The sequence below is a fragment of the Bubalus bubalis genome, chromosome 18, assembly GCF_019923935.1.
Source record: "Bubalus bubalis isolate 160015118507 breed Murrah chromosome 18, NDDB_SH_1, whole genome shotgun sequence".
In the NCBI taxonomy this organism is placed as follows: Eukaryota; Metazoa; Chordata; class Mammalia; order Artiodactyla; family Bovidae; genus Bubalus; species Bubalus bubalis.
This window is the reverse complement of record NC_059174.1, coordinates 59,615,864-59,634,958: the sequence shown is the minus strand read 5'-3', so window position 1 is coordinate 59,634,958 and position 19,095 is coordinate 59,615,864. Positions and strand designations below refer to the sequence as shown.

At 45.3% G+C, this 19,095-nt stretch overlaps 2 protein-coding genes across 5 annotated transcripts in view; both read left to right on the top strand.

The window, feature by feature from the left end:
* Positions 1-19,095, top strand: part of LOC123327520 (zinc finger protein 665) — a 392,317-nt gene that overhangs the window by 120,669 nt on the left and 252,553 nt on the right. The gene's annotated exons all lie outside the window — the stretch shown is intronic.
* Positions 12,858-19,095, top strand: part of LOC112580424 (zinc finger protein 160-like) — a 60,386-nt gene continuing 54,148 nt past the window's right edge. The window contains exon 1 of one of the 4 annotated variants that reach the window (XM_045163331.1): positions 12,858-13,166. The gene's annotated coding sequence lies outside the window, so the exon portion shown is untranslated. The remainder of the gene's footprint in view (positions 13,167-19,095) is intronic. The other 3 variants (XM_045163333.1, XM_045163332.1, XR_006640199.1) reach the window with 3 other exon arrangements.

Sequence of the window (19,095 nt, the reverse complement as noted above, 5' to 3'; positions counted from 1 at the left end):
ATACCACCTGACCTGTCTCTTGAGAAACCTATATGTAGGTCAGGAAGCAACAGTTAGAACTGGACATGGAACAACAGACTGGTTCCAAATAGGAAAAGGAGTATGTCAAGGCTTTATATTGTCACCCTGCTTATTTAACTTCTATGCAGAGTACATCATGAGAAACCCTGGGCTGGAAGAAGCACAAGCTGGAATCAAGATTGGCAGGAGAAATATCAATAACCTCAGATATGCAGATGACAAGACCCTTATGGTAGAAAGTGAAGAGGAACTAAAAAGCCTCTTGATTAAGGTGAAAATGGAGAGTGAAAAACTTGGCTTAAAGCTCAACATTCAGAAAACAAAGATGATGGCATCTGGTCCCATCACTTCATGGGAAATAGATGGGGAAACAGTGGAAACAGTGTCAGACTTTATTTTGGGGGGCTCCAAAATCACTGCAGATGGTGACTGCAGCCATGAAATTAAAAGAGGCTTACTCCTTGGAAGAAAAGTTATGACCAAGCTAGATAGCATATTGAAAAGCAGAGACATTACTTTGCCAGCAAAGGTCCGTCTAGTCAAGGCTATGCTTTTTCCAGTGGTCATGTATGGATGTGAGAGTTGGGCTGTGAAGAAAGCTGAGCACCGAGGAATTGATGCTTTTGAAGTGTGGTGTTGGAGAAGACTCTTGAGAGTCCCTTGGACTGCAAGGATATCCAACCAGTCCCTTCTGAAGGAGATCAGCCCTGGATTTCTTTGGAAGGAATGATGCTGAAGCTGAAACTCTAGTACTTTGGCCACCTCATGCGAAGAGTTGACTCATTGGCAAAGACTGATGCTGGGAGGGATTGGGGGCAGAAGGAGAAGGGGACGACAGAGGATGAGATGGCTGGATGGCATCACTGACTCTATGGACATGAGTCTGAGTGAACTCTGGGAGTTGGTGATGGACAGGGAGGCCTGGCGTGCTGCGATTCATGGAGTCGCAAAGAGTCGGCCATGACTGAGCGACTGAACTGAACTGACTGTCATGTTGAATGGTTTGCCTTGGAAACAGAGATCATTCTGTCGTTTTTGAGATTGCATCCAAGTACTGCATTTCGGACTCTTTTCTTGATCATGATCCGTACACAAAGCCAGTTCTTGTTTACTTAAACTGCTTAAATTCTAATTGTAGGAATATTGCTGGGTTCAGCTAGCACCCTACATCCAGCCCCACCCACCAGGATCCCACATCAAGCCCCACCCAACACCAACCTGGCCACCAGACCAGGTTACAGTTCCCAGACCTCTGAATCGCTTCAGCCTCATCAGCACGACTTCAAGTACAGTTTGGTTCAGTCGCTCACTTGTGTCCGACTGTTTGTGATCCCATGGACTGCAGCATGCCAGGCCTCCCTGTCCATCACCAACTCCCAGAGTTTACTCAAACTCATTGTGTCGGTGATGCCATCCAACCATGTCAACCTCTGTCGTCGGACATGTAGGACTCCAAATGTTATGCCAAAACCCTTCCTTCTATTGTGATTATCCCACAGAATTTTAAGGTTTTATTAAAAGTGTTGTACTTATTTAGACTAATGAGCAATCAGTGGTGCAACACGAGACGTGAGAGATCCTCAAGTACTACTTAACCCTGACAAGATACCTCTGGAACCAAACGGAGGAACAAGCAGGTAGGTAGGTGTACGCTCGTCAGTGCTCGCCGGGCCCCGCCCCTCACACGTCCAGACGCAGGCGTGTGTCCTAGGCTCCACCCCTCATTGTCCCTTTCCGCTGAACCTAGGGCTTGGGAGTCGCTGGTGTCTCTACTCAAAGAACGTGAGTTTAGAGCAATTCCTGAAGCCGAGTCTTGGTAGGTGCGGTTGCCCCAGGAATAGTGAGGTACTGCTTTTTGCTTTTTAGTCTTGTTAAGCTCCGCGCGTAGGGTCCCCTGTACTCCATATCTGTGGTCTCCTGTCACTTCGGACCTTCCTAATCCCCCAGCCTTTCCTCACCAAGTAAATTCAGTTGTTACCTTGAGAGGCCCGTGGTCTAATTTCCTTTCAGTGTAAAATCCTGAGGTAACATATATCGTGCACGAAATATATAGTAATTTATAGGGGGAAAGTTATTCTAATTGAGACATGGCACTTAGAATTTTGTAAATATACCAAAACACTTGTTCAGAAACTAGCTTAGAATTTCATCTTTGCAACTGGTGGTGGAGCTGGAGTTCTTTCTCGAGTGTTAGGGAGGCGTATTACTGTCCTTTTCTGGTTTATATGACCAGGGTAATAAATTGACGAGAGACTGTTCATTTTGGGAGATAATTTTCAGTGATGCTGGTTACTGATATGAGCTCTAGAATCAAAGAAAAATATAAAATGGTCTCTATGCTCAGACATTTCCAACTCTTTGAGACCCCATGGAGTGTAGCCTGCCAGGCTGCTGTGTCCATGGGATTTCCCAGGCAAGAATACTGGAGTGGGTTGCCATTTCCTAATCCTGGGGATCTTCTGACTTAGGGGTAAAACCCCCATCTCTTGCATCTCCTTCATTGGCAGGAGGATTCTTTACCACTGAGCCACCTGGGAAGCCTCTTTGGTCTGATACTAGTGTTTTATTTGAATTTTAAAAGTGAGCGTTGGTTGGTAGTTTTCCAGTCAGTGAGACCCAGTGTGGATAATGCTGAATTATGGATTGCTGACAAGTGCAATGGAAAGTGGTGTATAATAGTGGGAAAATATCTTAAGAGATTGGAGAATCTGAAGACAGTTGAGGGATAGTTTTAGATTTTGCGCATCAAGGTTGATTGTCAGTGCTACACTAAACCTAAGATGATTATGTGGGGCAGGTGGAAAAGGAGCAGTTTGCTTGAAGTAATGAGGCCTGTTTATTTGTGGCAATGTTGTTGGTGGAATATTGTCAGAGATAAAAAATTGGTTCAAAATGCTTCTAGCTAACAGACCTTTGATAGAGTTGAGTAGGAGTGGGTTGTCTTCATTAATTAAAATTAATCGGAGAAGGGAGGTTGTCCTAGAATTGTGAAGCCAGTGACACAAGTGCTGTACACAACTGTGTGGGTGTAGAGACAGAGGCTCAGGTCTTGGTGTGCAACATGTGGGCTGATTGGATAATAAGATCTTAAGAATCAAAGCCTGTGAAGATTGATAATCCTGTTAATAGGAGACTTCATAATGAGAGCTGCAGTGGGGAAACACATTGCTTTCAGCAGTTTATCTACTCAGAGTGGGGGATACTGGTTTTACTCAGGTTAGAGTTGCCAGAAGCTTTGGAATCTAAGGGGCTATGAAGGAGGCCCCGCTTCCTTAAAGAGCTGGAGTATCTTCCAATTAGGTCAGTCAGGGACAACAGGCGGCAGTGAGATTGGGGCCTTTTTCTGTGACTTCTTCACTGAGCTCAATTGAGCCAAATCACAAAGACCTTTAAAACTTTGTGATATCCCAGTTCCTGGCATGTTTTCCCAGGAGGGCCAGTTCCTTGGTCTCCATACTGAGTGCCCAGTGCCCTTGCATTTGCGGCTTGTGTGTTTTCTGTGTGTTGCCCAAGCCCAGTGGTCTCTGCTGTTTAGCCCTGTTGCTCAACAGAGCACAGAAAAGTGGTGAAAACATGTGGGAAAGTGGAGAGGAAGCTATTAGGAGTCTAGGAGAGTTGTGAGAGGAGGCAAGTTTCGGCCTCTGGATGAGCCCTATCAATGGTGTATGCATGTGTTGCAAGCACAGTGGTGTGACCCAGTTGAAGCTCGCTGTGCTGCCTGTGAGAGAGGCCAGTGCCTTGGGGAGATGACTTCTTGAGGCAAACAATGGGACTTCATTTTGAAAAGCAGCCGACCAAGAAAATGGCTAACTAATATCTCAAAATAGCCATCTTGTTGGTGTCTGGATGCCAGATTCTTTTCTGAAACTAGAGAAAGAAGCAGGGAGGAAATAGTCAGAAGGGAGGAGCGAGAGGGAGAAACAGTGACAAGTAAGGTAAAAGGGCCATCAGTCTTGCAGTACATCTCAGGGACAGCCAGCCTTCTGTGTTCATCTCTTTTTTCCTGCCCCCATTCACAGGTTGGGAGGTCAGAGTATCTCCCTGTGAGTTCAACAAAAGCACTTTAGTTTAATAGTCAGGCCAAGAGGTAGGGTCCTCTGAGGCCAGCCATTATGGATGATTACAATAACCACAGCAGTGACAAGCAAGGCAAAGAAACCGTTCCAACTTGGAATCAGAATTGGCTCTTCCCTGCAACAGTTGTGGGATCACATTGTGTGGAACTATTGACAGGGGTGGTCTCAGTTTTGACTGGAGGACCTGGATGTGGGCTCATGGCTAATTGTGGGTTGCCTGGAAGGATAGGCATACCATAATGTCTTAGCTCAGTTTCCCTGGGACACAGACGCTGTGACTGAGGCTTGTGTGCATTGGTTGATTGGGAAGGTCATGATTACACCTGTGGAGGAAGGAAGGAAGTGGAACTGGGAAGAGGACTGTTACCCTGCAGTGTGTTAGAATCAAGGCCTGAGCTGAGCCCACAGGGAGGGATGGGTGCATTGGTCCTGGCTGTGGGATCCAGAAGGTTCCCCACAGCATCGACTCCATGGAGTGGATTTTGTGATGTCTTTTGGAAGAGCAAGAATCACTATGCAACCTGTAAAATAACTTTTGGTAAAATCCCAGAGATGATATTGTTGGTTATTTTTAGTATTTTCTGTTATTTTGAGTTGTAACGAAGAAGGTTTGCAATGGATTTGGAAGGGAAAAAAAGACCTTGGAGTGTATCTTTGGAAGATGCTGAAGTCTCACTGGTGCATATGCACCAATATACACATCTTCTTTTTATTATTAGAGTTCAGAGATGACAGTTTTTCGCTGGGTGAGGTCACTCTGACTGATAAGAAGCTGTCTTGAATCTGGTTTGCTGCTTAGGCACCTTCACGAGTATTATTCCATCATAAACACATGAGTTGTTAAGCCTTGGAATCTTTCTGGGGATTGCATAGCACGATGGATGGATTATTACTGAATGTGTGGATTGTGTGTTGAACCAGAAGAAATTTCATAAGGCTCTTTCAACCTAGAAGGAAAATGGTGCTAAAATTTGAGGCAGAGGGATTTCGTTAGGGAGGGGTCATAAAATCTCTGGATGTAAGGAAGGATCGGGCTCCCCAGGTGGTGCGAGTGATGGAAAACAGTACGGAGGTTCCTCAGATATTAAAAAGAGAACATGCATAGGATCTCAGAGTCTGACTTCTGATTATATACCCAAAGGAAGCAGAATCAGTATATTTTTTAAATTATGTATTTATTTGACTCCAGTGGGCCTTAGTTGTGGATCACGAGATCTTTTTTGCATCACGCAGGACCTTTCATCATGGCAGGGGGGCTCTGGAGTATGTCGGCCCTGTGTTTGCGGTACCTGGGCTTGGTTTGCCAGAGTCCAGCTCCAGCAGCCAGGGATTCAACCTGAAGAGCTGGAGGGTGTCGGCGATGATGACGTAGCCTCTGACTCATAGTAAGGGACTACATCCAGCGGACAATGATGTAGCCTCTGACTCATAGTGGCTCAGACGGTAGTGTCTGCCTCAATGTGGGACACCCGGGTTCAATCACTGGGTCAGAAATATCCCCTGGAGAAGGAAATGGCAACCCACTCCAGTACTCTTGCCTGGAAAATTTCATGGACAGAGGAGCCTTGTAGGCTATGGCCCATGGGGTTGCAAAGAGTCGGACACGACCGAGCGACTTCACTCACTCACTCTTCACTCACATCAGCAGACGACAATGTAGTCTCTGACTCACAGTATGGGACTACATGTTCATGTCAAGCTTCAGGTTCTCTTTTATACTTTGACAAAAGCATTAGGTCAGCGGTTTTTAGTTTCCCCCACCCAGATTTACTGTACTTAATTTGTGATTACATTGTAACTCGTGCTACATTCCTCAGTTTATTTCTTATCTTTCTAAATCCTGTTTGCCCCTAGCATCTTAAGATCATTATCTCCTAAACAGGCTTCTAGCTATTCTTGATGCTGCTACTGCTGCTAAGTGGCTTCAGTTGTGTCCCACTCTGTGCCACCCCACAGATGGCATCCCACCAGGCTCCCCCGTGCCTGGGATTCTCCAGGCAAGAACACGGGAGTGGGTTGCCATTTCCTTCTGCCATTTCCTTTCTTCTAGCTATTCTTAATCCTAAAGCCTAAACTCAGCAACAGGCAAATTTGGCCTTGGAATACGGAATGAAGCAGGGCAAAGACTAATAGAGTTTTGCCAATAAAATGCACTGGTCATAGCAAACACCCTCTCCAACAACACAAGAGAAGACTACACATGGACATCACCAGTTGGTCAACACCGAAATCAGATTGATTATATTCTTTGCAGCCAAAGATGGAGAAACTCTATACAGTTAACAAAAACAAGACCAAGAGCTGACTGTGGCTCAGATCATGAACTCCTTATTGCCAAATTCAGACTGAAATTGAAGAAAGTAGGGAAAACCACTAGACCATTCAGGGATGACCTAAATCAAATCCCTTATGATTATACAGTGGAAGTGAGAAATAGATTTAAGGGACTAGATCTGATAGATAGAGTGCCTGGTGACTATGGAATGAGGTTCGTGACATTGTACAGGAGACAGGGATCAAGACCATCCTCATGGAAAAGAAATGCAAAAAAGCAAAATGGCTGTCTGGGGAGGCCTTACAAAGAGCTGTGAAAAGAAGAGAAGCGAAAAGCAAAGGAGAAAAGGAAACATATAAGCATCTGAATGCAGCGTTCCAAAGATAGCAAGAAGAGATAAGAAACCCTCCCTCAGCGATCAATGCTAAGAAATAGAGGAAAACAATAGAATGGGAAAGACTAGAGATCTCTTCAAAAAAAAATTAGAGATACCAAGGGAACATTTCATGCAAAGATGGGCTCCATAAAGGACAGAAATGGTATGGACCTAACAGAAGCAGGAGATATTAAGAAGAGGTGGCAAGAATACACAAAAGAACTGTACAAAAAAGATCTTCATGACCAGATAATCACGATGGTGTGATCACTGACCTAGAGCCAGACATCCTGGAATGTGAAGTCAAGTGGGCCTTAGAAAGCATCCCTACGAACAAAGCTAGTGGAGGCGATGGAATTCCAGTTGAGCTATTTCAAATCTTGAAGGATGATGCTGTGAAAGTGCTGCACTCAATATGCCAGCGAATTTGGAAAAATCAGCAATGGCCACAGGACTGGAAAAGGTCAGTTTTCATTCCGATACCAAAGAAAGGCAATGCCAAAGAATGCTCAAACTACCGCACAATTGCACTCATCTTACACATTAGTAAAGTAATGCTCAAAATTCTCCAAGCCAGGCTTAAGCAATAGGTGAACCGTGAACTTCCAGATGTTCAAGCTGGTTTTAGAAAAGGCAGAGGAACCAGAGACCAAGTCGCCAACATCTGTTGGAACATGGAAAAAGCAAGAGAGTTCCAGAAAAACCCATCTATTTGTGCTTTATTGACTATGCCAAAGCCCTTCACTGTGTGGATCACAATACACGGTGGAAAATTCTGAAAGAGATGGGAATACCAGACCACCTGATCTGCCTCTTGAGAAATCTGTATGCAGGTCAGGAAGCCACAGTTAGAACTGGACATGGAACAACAGACTGGTTCCAAATAGGAAAAGGAGTATGTCAAGGCTTTATATTGTCACCCTGCTTATTCAACTTATATGCAGAGTACATCATGAGAAACGCTGGACTGGAAAAAGCACAAGCTGGAATCAAGATTGCCAAGAGAAATATCAATAACCTCAGATATGCAGATGACACCACCCTTATGGCAGAAAGTGAAGAGGAACTAAAAAGCCTCTTGATTAAGGTGAAAGTGGAGAGTGAAAAAGTTGGCTTAAAGCTCGACATTCAGAAAACGAAGATCATGGCATCTGGTCCCATCACTTCATGGGAAATAGATGGGAAAACAGTGGAAACAGTATCACACTTCATTTTTCTGGGCTCCAAAATCACTGCAGATGGTGACTGCAGCCATGAAATTAAAAGAGGCTTACTCCTTGGAAGAAAAGGTATGACCAAGCTAGATAGCATATTGAAAAGCAGAGACATTACTTTGCCAGCAAAGGTCCGTCTAGTCAAGGCTATGGTTTTTCCAGTGGTCATGTATGGATGTGAGAGTTGGACTGTGAAAAAGGCTGAGCACCGAAGAATTGATGCTTTTGAAGTGTGGTGTTGGAGAAGAGTCTTGAGAGTCCCTTGGACTGCAAGGAGATCCAACCAGTCCATTCTGAAGGAGATCAGCCCTGGGATTTCTTTGGAAGGAATGATGCTAAAGCTGAAACTCCAGTACTTTGGCCACCTCATGCGAAGTGTTGACTCATTGGAAAAGACTCTGATGCTGGGAGGGATTGGGGGCAGGAGAAGAAGGGGACAACAGTGGATGAGATGGCTGAATGGCATGACTGACTTGATGGACATGAGTCTGAGTGAACTCTGGGAGTTGGTGATGGATAGGGAGACCTGGCGTACTTCGATTCATGGGGTCGCAAAAAATCTGACACGACTGAGCGACTGAACTGAAACTCAGCAAACTTCTTTTGCCATAAACATTCCCTTCAGAAACAGGTCTCAGATAATAATCCTTCCCATGGCCTCAAGCTGCGGCCTATGTGCTCATGCTGAGACATTCTTTGTAAAGATCCTTGAACAAATGTCAGTGGTTATTTTATCGATTATTTTCTCTGCACAAGTGTAGAAGGCTTTGTGCTTTCTCATGTTTCTCTCAAGCACAATAAGCACCTTAACATTCTTTCCAGTCAACTCAACTGAAGAAAGGAAAGACCAAGTCAGAATCACAAGGCCAAACACCTTCAGCACGGTTCCGTGCCTGCAGAATGAGGAGAGGGGGTTGGGGCGGTGCCTCCATTTTGTCAGTAATGCGTAATGTGGCTCCCGACATAGTTGCTCTGCTGCATGTGGGATCTTATATCCCCAACCAAGGATTGAACAAGGATTGAGTCCCCTTTGTTGCAAGGCAGGTCCTTAACCTGGAATTCCTGTGACCACCAGGAATGTCCTGTGAAAAATCAGTATTTTGAAGGAGTTACCTACATTCGTATAACCAATATTTCTTTACTCACAACAGTCATTTTTCTTCAAACAGCACAGTTTTATGCCTTTTCAGTTCTTCATAACAGAACCTAGTAATGCCCCAAAGGCTCTCAAGGATGAAAGAATCTATTAGAGTTTCTTTGCATGGTGAAATCAAAGAATAGTTAATTTGGGGATTATATACTAATAATTCGCACTTGAGTTATTCTTTCCACACTCTGTCCATAGTGGAGCTTTTATAGACTCTGGCCCCCTAAAACCTACTCCCCTGTTTATGGATGTTCCTGATATTTCCCAATGTCCTCTTTTGTTCCCAAATAAAACCATTAGTATGCGCCTGATTTACATGAAGTGAAAATAGGAAAATAAACATGTAAACTATTAGGAAATAAACTTCAGAACTAAGGTTAAAAGTGGTATCTCTTTTTGACCTTGGAGAATTCTGAAACAATGTATTTTTGATTATTTATTTATTATTGGCTGAACAGTTGTGGCTCAGGGGCTTAGTGGCTCCGCAGCATGTGAGAATTTCCTGGACCAGGCATTGACCCCCTCGTCTCCTGCATTGGCAAGCCGATTCCTTATCCCTGAGTCACCAGGGAAGTCCAGAAATCATTGAGAATGCACATTACATGGTGGCATTTTTTTGTTTGTTTGATAAACTAGAAATTTCATAGATTCAACCCCAACTTTTTTGTTCTTGTTACTTTGAAGTCACTGAAAGCACGAGATGGAAGCAAACCCAAAGTTTGGTTTGGATACTGGGACAGATGATATGAGAATGTTTGTTAACTGATGAAGCTTTCTAGTTGGGGCACTATAGACTTCCAACCTGATGGGAATTTCTCATCCTGCCCAGATAGGCAGCATAGGAAGCGGTTGGTTTTAAAGTCTAAAGGTATCAGTAGTCAAACATCGGAGAAACCACAGTGAGACTGTTTAACAAAACACTGAATGTTTACTCATGCTATGAATTTGTTTCATTCCTTTTCCTGCTGTACAGATATGTTCCATTATTCTATATGGTTGTTGAAGATGGTAGTAAATTACTATTTATCTGTTTTACTAAACAGAAAAATTGCTATTTACTATCTATTGCCTAAGACATTGTTACTCTAGCCTAATGACAGAGGATGAGATGGCTGAATGGCATCACTGACTTGATGGACGTGAGTCTGAGTGAACTCCGGGAGTTGGTGATGGACAGGGAGGCCTGGCGTGCTGCTATTCATGGGGTCGCAAAGAGTCGGACACGACTGAGCGACTGAACTGAACAGAACTGAATGAACAGTAATGTTTAGAAATATTTAATATTAATAAACACTAAATAGAAGTCTAGTTTTCCAAAGCATATTAAAATGTTGATGTAACATTATAGAATTAATAAATATGCTCCATAGTTCATTGTCAGCTGTAATAGAATTTCCTTTTTCTTGAGTTTTTTTCGTTTTTGTTTTTAATACTGTGTTGGTTTTTCCCATTCCTCAACGTGAATCAGCCATAGGCATTCCTGTGTCCCCTCCCTCCTTCCCCACCCTATCCCTGCAAGTTGTCACAGAGCAGTGGCCCTGGATGCCCAGTCATATATCAAACTCCCACTGGCTATCTATTTTACATATGGTAATATATATGTTTCAATGCGATTCTCTCAAATCATGCTACCCTATTTCTTTTGCTTTTTCAAGTTTTTCCTTAGCATTATTTTCTCTGTCCACGTGTTGTGACCGAGATTTAAAGTTTAATTTACATTTCTTCTCTGCCTTACACTAACAAATACATAAGTCGGTGAGTTATTTTGAGACTTTTGTAATGTGACAATGCACAGAAGACAATGACAGGGAACATAGTAGCTGCCCTATAAACATGAAGAAAGTTCCTTTAGGACTTGAGTTCAGTCAGTTAATACACATAGAAATATTTATAAATAGTGCAAAGTTGGTGATAATTTTGGTGAAACTAAATTGTAATGTCTTCTCAAGATGTTGTTTTGTAGTCTGCTTTGTTGTCCATATGTGACAGAGCTTTTGGAAACAGACAGCAAAGCAAAGAGAGAACAAAAATTAAAACTGCCTGATTACCGTCAAATGATCATCTAGTAATTGTTGACATTCTGTTACACTGATGAAGTATTCACTTATTTATTATATATTGTGATGTAAACAAGTTTTTCTCAAAAGTATTTGAAGCTATGTCATCATGAGCATGGAACAGAAACAGTTTCTATAAAGAAGAATGCAGTTCTCATTACAGGAAATTTTTTCTTGTTTAATAACTTTAAAATTTATTTTTGGCTGTTCTGGGTCTTCACTGTGCTCCTGGCTTTTCTCTCCTTGTGGCGAGCATGGGCTATAAATCCTGTACATAAAATACATAAACGTGGCTGGTGTTTGGTTGGAGACTGGCATTCTGAATCTCCTTTTTGGTCAGTCCAGATCACTCAAGGTCTTTTTTCTTTTGGCTGTGTTGAGCCTTTTTTTTTTGCCACACGTGTGCTTTCTCTGGTTGCAGCAAGCAGGAACTACTTTAATTGCTGTGCTGGCTTCTCACTGCTGTAGCTACTCTTGTTGCAGAGCACAAGCTTTAGAGCACAGGCTCAGTACTTGTGTTGCTCGGGCTTAGTTGCTCCAAGGTACGTGGTATCCTCCCAGAGCAGGGACAAACCTGTGTGCCATGCATTGGCAGGTGGATTCTTTATCACTGGACCACCAGGGAAGTGTCAGTGAGTGGCTTTCAACTGAGCAAATCCCAGTAACTTTCAACCAGGATCCTCCTGTGTCTTTTAACTGTTAATACCCTGACAAATAAAATGTGGGGTCATCACCCTATAACTGGGAGATCTGAAAACCAGGAGAGACTCCCCGAAACTTACCGGGACTTCCTAAGGAGGAGTATGGGCCCAAGAGGCTGTTCCTGATTTTCCAAGGCTACTATGTCGGAAGCTCAGAATGGTACCTGTTTGCTCCAGCCTGCATTCCCCTCAGGGTGCATTGTCGTTGGGCTGCTGCAGTGACTAATAAGCTTGATCTTTGAAGAAGTGAAATGTCAAGATATTTTTCTCCTTACAGGTGTTACTCTGAGGTGTACTAAGAGCTGTGTGTTTCACATTCCAGCTTGTCATCCCTACACAAAGCTAGTTCTTGTTTACTTAAACTGCTTGCTGCTACTGCTGCTAAGTCGCTTCAGTCGTGTCCGACTCTGCGCGACCCCATAGACGGCAGCCCACCAGGCTCCGCCATCCCTGGGATTCTCCAGGCAAGAACACTGGAGTGGGTTGCCATTTCCTTCTCCAATGCATGAAAGTGAAATGTGAAAGTGAAGTTGCTCAGCCCTGTCCGACTCTTCGCGACCCCATGGACTGGAGCCCACCAGGCTCCTCCATCCATGGGATTTTCCAGGCAATAGTACTGGAGTGGGGTGCCATCGCCTTCTCCGTTAAACTGCTTAAATTAATTCTAATTGCAGGAATATTTCTGGGTCCAGCCACCACTCCACATCAACCCCACCCACCCCTAACGACCCCCAGCCCAGGCACCACACCAGGTTTCAGTTCCCATACTGAACTGCTTCAGCCTCATCAGCAGGAATCCTGTTAAGGGGAAACCTTTCTTTCCAACGCAATTATCCCACAGGATTTTAAGTTTTTACCTTAAAACTGTTACATTTATGAGGAATCAATGATGCAACACAAGACGGGAAAGACCCTCATATACTTCTAAACCCTGACAAGATACCTGAAAACCAAAAGGAAGAACACAGCAGGTGTCCTTTCGGCCCCGCTCGGCCGCCCTCGGCCCCGCTCGGCCCCACTCGGCACCGCTCGGCCACTCCCGGTCCCGCTCGGCCCCTCTCGACTCCGCTCGACCCCGCTCGGCCCCGCTCGGCCCCCTTCGGCCCCCCTCGGCCTCTTTCGGCTCCGCCCCTCACACGCCCAGGCGCCGGAGGGTGCCCTACGCCCCGCCCATCGCTGTGGCCTTTTTCTGATACCAATGGTTGAGGAGTCTCGAATCTCCCCTTCGACGCAAGCGATTCTACAGCTAATTCCCGAAGCCGAGACTTGGTAGGTGCGGCCGACCATTGGAAACGTGAGGTACTTTTTTTGCTTGTTTGTTTTTGTTGTTGTTGTTAAGCTGCGCCTGTGGGGTCCCCTCTCCTTCCTATCCGTGGTCTCCAGTCACTTCGCACCTCGCTATTCCCCGACCCCTTCCTCCAGCCCAAATAAATTCAGTCGTTGTGAGAGGCCCAGGGTCTAATTTCCTTTGGATGTAAAATCCTGAGGTAACACATACAGTGCACGAAATACGTAGTATTTTATAAGGAAAAAGTCATTTTAAGTATGACGTGGTCCTTGATAATTTTATAAGTATCAAATCGCGTGTTCAGGAAGTAGTTTGGAATTTCAGCTTTGGGACTGGTGCTGGAGCTGAAGTTCTTTCTCGAGTAGTAGGGAAGAGTATTACTGTCCTTTTCTGATTTATATGAGCATGACTAAAAAGACTCTTCATTTGTAAAGACTCTTGATTACAAAGACTCTTCATTTTAGGAGATTATTTTCAGTGATGCTGGTTACTTGTATGAGCATTAGAATCAAAGAGAAATATAAAATGGTCGCAGTGCTCAGTCAGATCTCTTTGAGATCCCCAGGGACTGTAGCCTGCCAGGCTCCTGTGTCTATGGGATTTCCCAAGCAAGAATACTGGAGTGGGTCTTTGTTACCTCGCTCAGTCCTATCGGACTCTTGGCAACCCTGTGCCAGTAGGCAGGGTTTCCTGCCCTTCACCATCTCCGGAACTTGCTCAAACTCCTGTCCATCGAGTCGGTGATGACATCCAACCATCTCATCCACTTTTCTGCCTGCCTTCCATCTTTCCCAGAATCAGGGTCTTTTCCAGTGAGTTGGCTCTTCACATCAGGTAGCCAAAGTATTGGAGCTTCAGCATCAGTCCTTCCAGTGAATATTCAGGGTTGATTTCCTTTAGGATTTGTTATGGAAAAATGAGAATCCAGCGTCGCAAAGCACACCTCGTAGGACACTCAAGACAGCGGAGTACCATTTATTACCCCAGCAGGTCCAAGGGGAATCGGTTCTGAACAAGGACCCTGACATTTTCGAGAGACTCGGTTTTATACCCCTCGTACTCTTGCCTGGAAAACCCCATGGATTGAGGAGCCTGGAAGGGTGCAGTCCATGGGGTCGCTGAGGGTCGGACACGACTGAGCGACTTAACTTTCACTTTTGGCTTTCATGCATTGCAGAAGGAAATGGCAGCCCACTCCAGTGTTCTTGACTGGAGAATCCCAGGGACGGGGGAGCCTGGTGGGCTGCCGTCTATGGGGTCACACAGAGTCGAACACGACTGAAGTGACTCAGCAGTAGCAGCAAGTGACTGTTTACATGTTCGCAACTTTTTTTGATGTATATGATTTAGTTTTACAACATGTAGGTGTAGGGAGAACTAACAATTAAGGTTAAAGGGGAACAATAATTATACTTCATGGGGGATATCTTCATTGTGAATCTAACCTGGGCAGCCTGACCTTAACTCCAATCTTTGCTATCTATGGGGAGGGAGGTCTCCAAGGAGACCTGGTTTTACTTTAAAGATAGTTTTCTCCTTCTTGGGCAAAGTCGAGGTCCCGTTCACATGCTGTCTTAAGATGGCTGACAGGCCTCAAGATGGAGTTCCTCCTGCCCTCCTCAAAGCAGCCCCAACAGACTGATGGTCTTAAGGGACTCCTCTTGCTGTACAAGAGTCTGCTCCAGCACCATAATCCAAAAACATGAATTCTTCTATGTTCAGCCTTCTTTATGGACCAGCATTCAAAAAGGAAAACTTTGATTCTAATTTTTATATCATAGGCTCTTCAGATAAAACATTCAGTTGCTTAAGCACTGCATAAGAACATTATAAAATTTTTATTTTCTACTGTTCCCCTTACATAATTGTTGAAATGGAGATGATCTGCAATGTGTATATAACATTTAAATCGTGAATAATGTTGACAGTGCCATTTATCATGTTTTAGAAATAGTCCACAAAAATGTCTCCTTACCTATTTACACCGTGCATACAGAGGGTTACCATATGCAGCTGTTTTTGGTTAGATACCACATCCAAAGACTCAATGGCAGTATGTTAGGGGCTTCCCTGGTGGCTCAGACGGTAAAGCGACTGCCCGCAATGCGGGAGACCCGGGTTCGATTCCTGGGTCGGGAAGATCCCCTGGAGAAGGAAATGGCAATCCACTCCAGCACTCTTGCCTGGAAAATCCCATGGCCCGAGGAGTCTGATAGGCTGGAGTCCATGGGGTCCCAAATAGTCGCGGACACGACTGAGCGACTTCACTTTCACTTTAGGTGACAGGTTAAAGCAAAATCAAACAAAAAACCCGTGAATTTAATTTGAAAGTGTATATGATATTAAATATTTGCTGCTGCTGCTGCTAAGTCGCTTCAGTCGTGTCCTACTCTGTGCGACCCCATAGACGGCAGCCCACCAGGCTCCCCCATCCCTGGGATTCTCCAAGCAAGATCACTGGAGTGGGTTGCCATTGCTAGGAACTTGATATTTGGAGAGAAGAAAATACAGTCGACCCTTTGTATCTGCATATCCATGGATTCAATCGAAGCATGGAAAATATTTGGGGAAGAAAATCCATGATATTCCAAAAAACACAACTTGAATTTGCCACTCATTCAACTATTTCCATAGCACTTAACGTTATATCTGGGCTTCCCTGGTGGCTCAGATAGTAAAGAATGTGCCTGCATTGCAGGAGACATGGTTTGATCCGTGGTGAGGAAGATCCCCTGGAGAAGGAAATAGCCACCCACTCCAGTATTCTTGCTTCCCCTGTGGCTCAGACGGTAAAGCGTCTGCCTACAATGCGGGAGACTCGGGTTCGACCCCTGGGTCGGGAAATTCCCCTGGAGAAGGAAATGGCAACCCACTGCAGTGTTCTTGCCTGGAATTTCCCGTGGACGGAGGAGCCCGGTAGGCTACAGTCCGTGGGGTCGCAAAGAGTCGGACATGACTGAGCGACTTCACTTCCAGTATTCTTGCCTGGAGAATTCCCGGGACCGAGGAGCCTGGCGGACAGAGGAGTCCGACTCCATGGGGTCGCAAAGAGTCGGTCACGATGAGCAACTAACATTACATTATTTTGAATATAGGGACCTTTGTTGTCAATGTGATGCTTTTGCTTTTTAACTTCTCTTCCAGGAAGCAGGGTCTTTTAATTTCCTGCAGTCACCTTCCTCAGAGATTACACTATTGAATTGTTCCGCCCCGCCCGCCGCGCCCCGAGGCCCCGCTAGTCTCACTTTCCCAAGGTGCAAGGCAGACCCGGCTTCCCTCCATGATCCGCACCCTGACAGCTTGTCTCCGCTTCCCCAGGCCGCCCCCGCAGTTTCACTGCCGGCCCGCGCAGCTTCGCACATCCGGAAGCGGAGAGCCGGCGGTGCAGCTGTCTTAGCGCGGCGTGAGTTTCTCTCTTAGTCACACGTGCCGCTCTCACTCGGCTTCCTTCGGTACCCCGAGTCTGAGGGTCTCTGCTGACTCTAAATCCCCGCGCCCGCCCTACCAACCGCAGCAAATTCAGACGTCTCCGTGAGCGGCGAAGGGGCGCCTGCCTTTTGGTTTAAAGTCTGCACTGCAGCCGGTTCTGCTTTTGGAACTCTGAAACGCTGCGTTTCGCACCTCCTTCCGTCTTAAAACCGTTTACTGTCCCCTCTGCACTTCCTGCACCGCATAAAATTCTCTTCCACGAGGTGGGCATTTACGCTCCGCGGTCCTCAGCCTCGCCTTCTCGGCCCCTGGAAGCCACGTCCTCTCCCAGGTCCTGGGATTCTGGGGAGCGCGCCCCGCTCCTGAGACCCACTCCCTCTCAGCGCCCATATCTCCTCGGCCTTGTTTCATAATGACCTTTCCCCTGATCCTGTGTCGGGGTGGGTGACCTGGGCCAACCACTTGACCCCCGTGGTTCTTCCATCCCAAATTCCACCAGCTGGAATTTGGCCCTTGCAGGAGGAGGGCTTCTTGAATAAGAGGGCGACAGTGGAGAGGCAGTTCACACAGAGAGCCCGCAAAGGGGATACAAGCGTTTGAACCTTGGCTTACAGAACAATATCCTGCTGGGAGATGAAGGGGACTCCTAGTGATTGGGCTTCCCTCGTGGCTCAGCTAGTAAAGAATCCGCTGGCAATGCGGGAGACCTGCGTTCGATCCCTGGGTTGGGAAGATCCCCTGGAGAAGGGAACGGCTACCCACTCCAGTATTCTGACCTGGAGAATTCCATGGACTACAGCCATGGGGTCGCAAAGAGTCAGACAGGACTGAGGGACTTTCACTCACATCCAGTAATTGGAGGAGCTGAGAAAGCAAGCATGGTGAAAGGAAACATAAGCCACTTGGGGGTGCCAGAGAGTTGGGAGGAAGGGAGGGCAGAGATGGAGGAAGAAAGGCAGAAATTCGTGGAGATTTAGGATCATCAAGGAGGTTGGGTTAGAAGCATTTTGTAGGGAACAGATGGCAGAGAGAGGCCGGATGGGAGTCAGGGAAGAAGTAAAGAGCAGGACAGGCACAGCTGGAGAGCAGAGAAGAGAAAGGGAGACAGACGGAGAATGAAGTAGGGAAACAGATCAACTAAATGAAGTGGAAACAAGTAGTGTGCAGGTGGGGGAGAGGACTAGATCCAGGAGAGTGTTGAATTGGTTGGATAAGGATTATGAAGTCGTGATACATTGATTTTTGACTTACCTCATAGCTCAGTCGGTAAAGAATCTGCCTGCAATGCAGGAGACCCGAGTTAATTTCTGGGTGGGGAAGATCCTCTGCAGAAGGAAATGGCAACCCACTCCAGTATTCTTGCCTGCAGAATCCCATGGACAGAAGAGTCTGGCGGGCTACAGCCCATGGGATCGCAAGAGTCTGACACGACATAGTGACAAAACCACCACATTGATTTTTGGCTTTAGGATCTAATAAATTTAAAACTGGCTTCTTTACATTATACAGATGAGAATTGCAAAACTTCTGTCTGTAAGGCTTGTGCATTTTATAATTATTTGTATTAAAAGATAACATCCATGTGCAGAACTGACTCTCTTACTACATGGTGCCTTTTCCAGGAGCATTAAATATGATCTTTGTGATCGTTTTCCTTTTTGCTTTCTCCTTTCTTTACATTTAATTCTTTTTGTAGCTTGGGATAGATTAGATCATTCAATACCTAGATCATTCAGTACCGACTTTCTTGTAAAGAATTATTCGCTTCTGAAATAAAATTTGTTGCCCTCCTGTAATTAATTTGTGTCATTGTTTTCTAGGTATGCTATATTCTCAAATGTTTTTTTTTTTTTTTTTCCACTTGACACCATAATTCTTCAGTGGAAAAATTTTTAACAAGCGGATTCACTTTAGGTTTGTTTCATATTTATTTGAGGCCCATTTGCTGTTTCTTCTTGATGTTATATTTTCAAAGCATTTTTTTGGTAACTAGTAAATAGATGTAGACTGTTTTGATGAGTACTTAGGAAGAATGCCAGTGATCTTTTATATTAAGAGTGACGACCTAATTTAAGCAGTTAGTCTATAATCCATTTTCCTCTCTTTTATGTGATCTGGTAACTAGTGAGCAATGAGGTGATCTGATGATGTTTCCCTCAGGTCTAGAATCTGAGCAACAGTGACCTCTGAAATGATTGGCCAAATTGGGCGTGTGACTGTGTGGCAGTTCTTCTTGGAGGGAGAGCCCAGGAGTTATTAGACTTTGAAATGGGTCCCAGTTTTGCAAAATGAAAAAGGACAACAGTCGGATGGAGGCAGGAACATATGCTTAGAGTTAGATTATCAGCAGGTGTCTTCTATGAATAAGGGTCAATCTGCAGGGAGGCCTCCCACCTCCACTGGCTTCCCCGTGCCCTCAGGGCAGCATCCTGACTCCTCAGGTGGCTCCACAGCCCTTTGTCACCCTCAGGTCACTGCCAGTGTCTCCAGCCTCATCCTGGGAGCTGACCC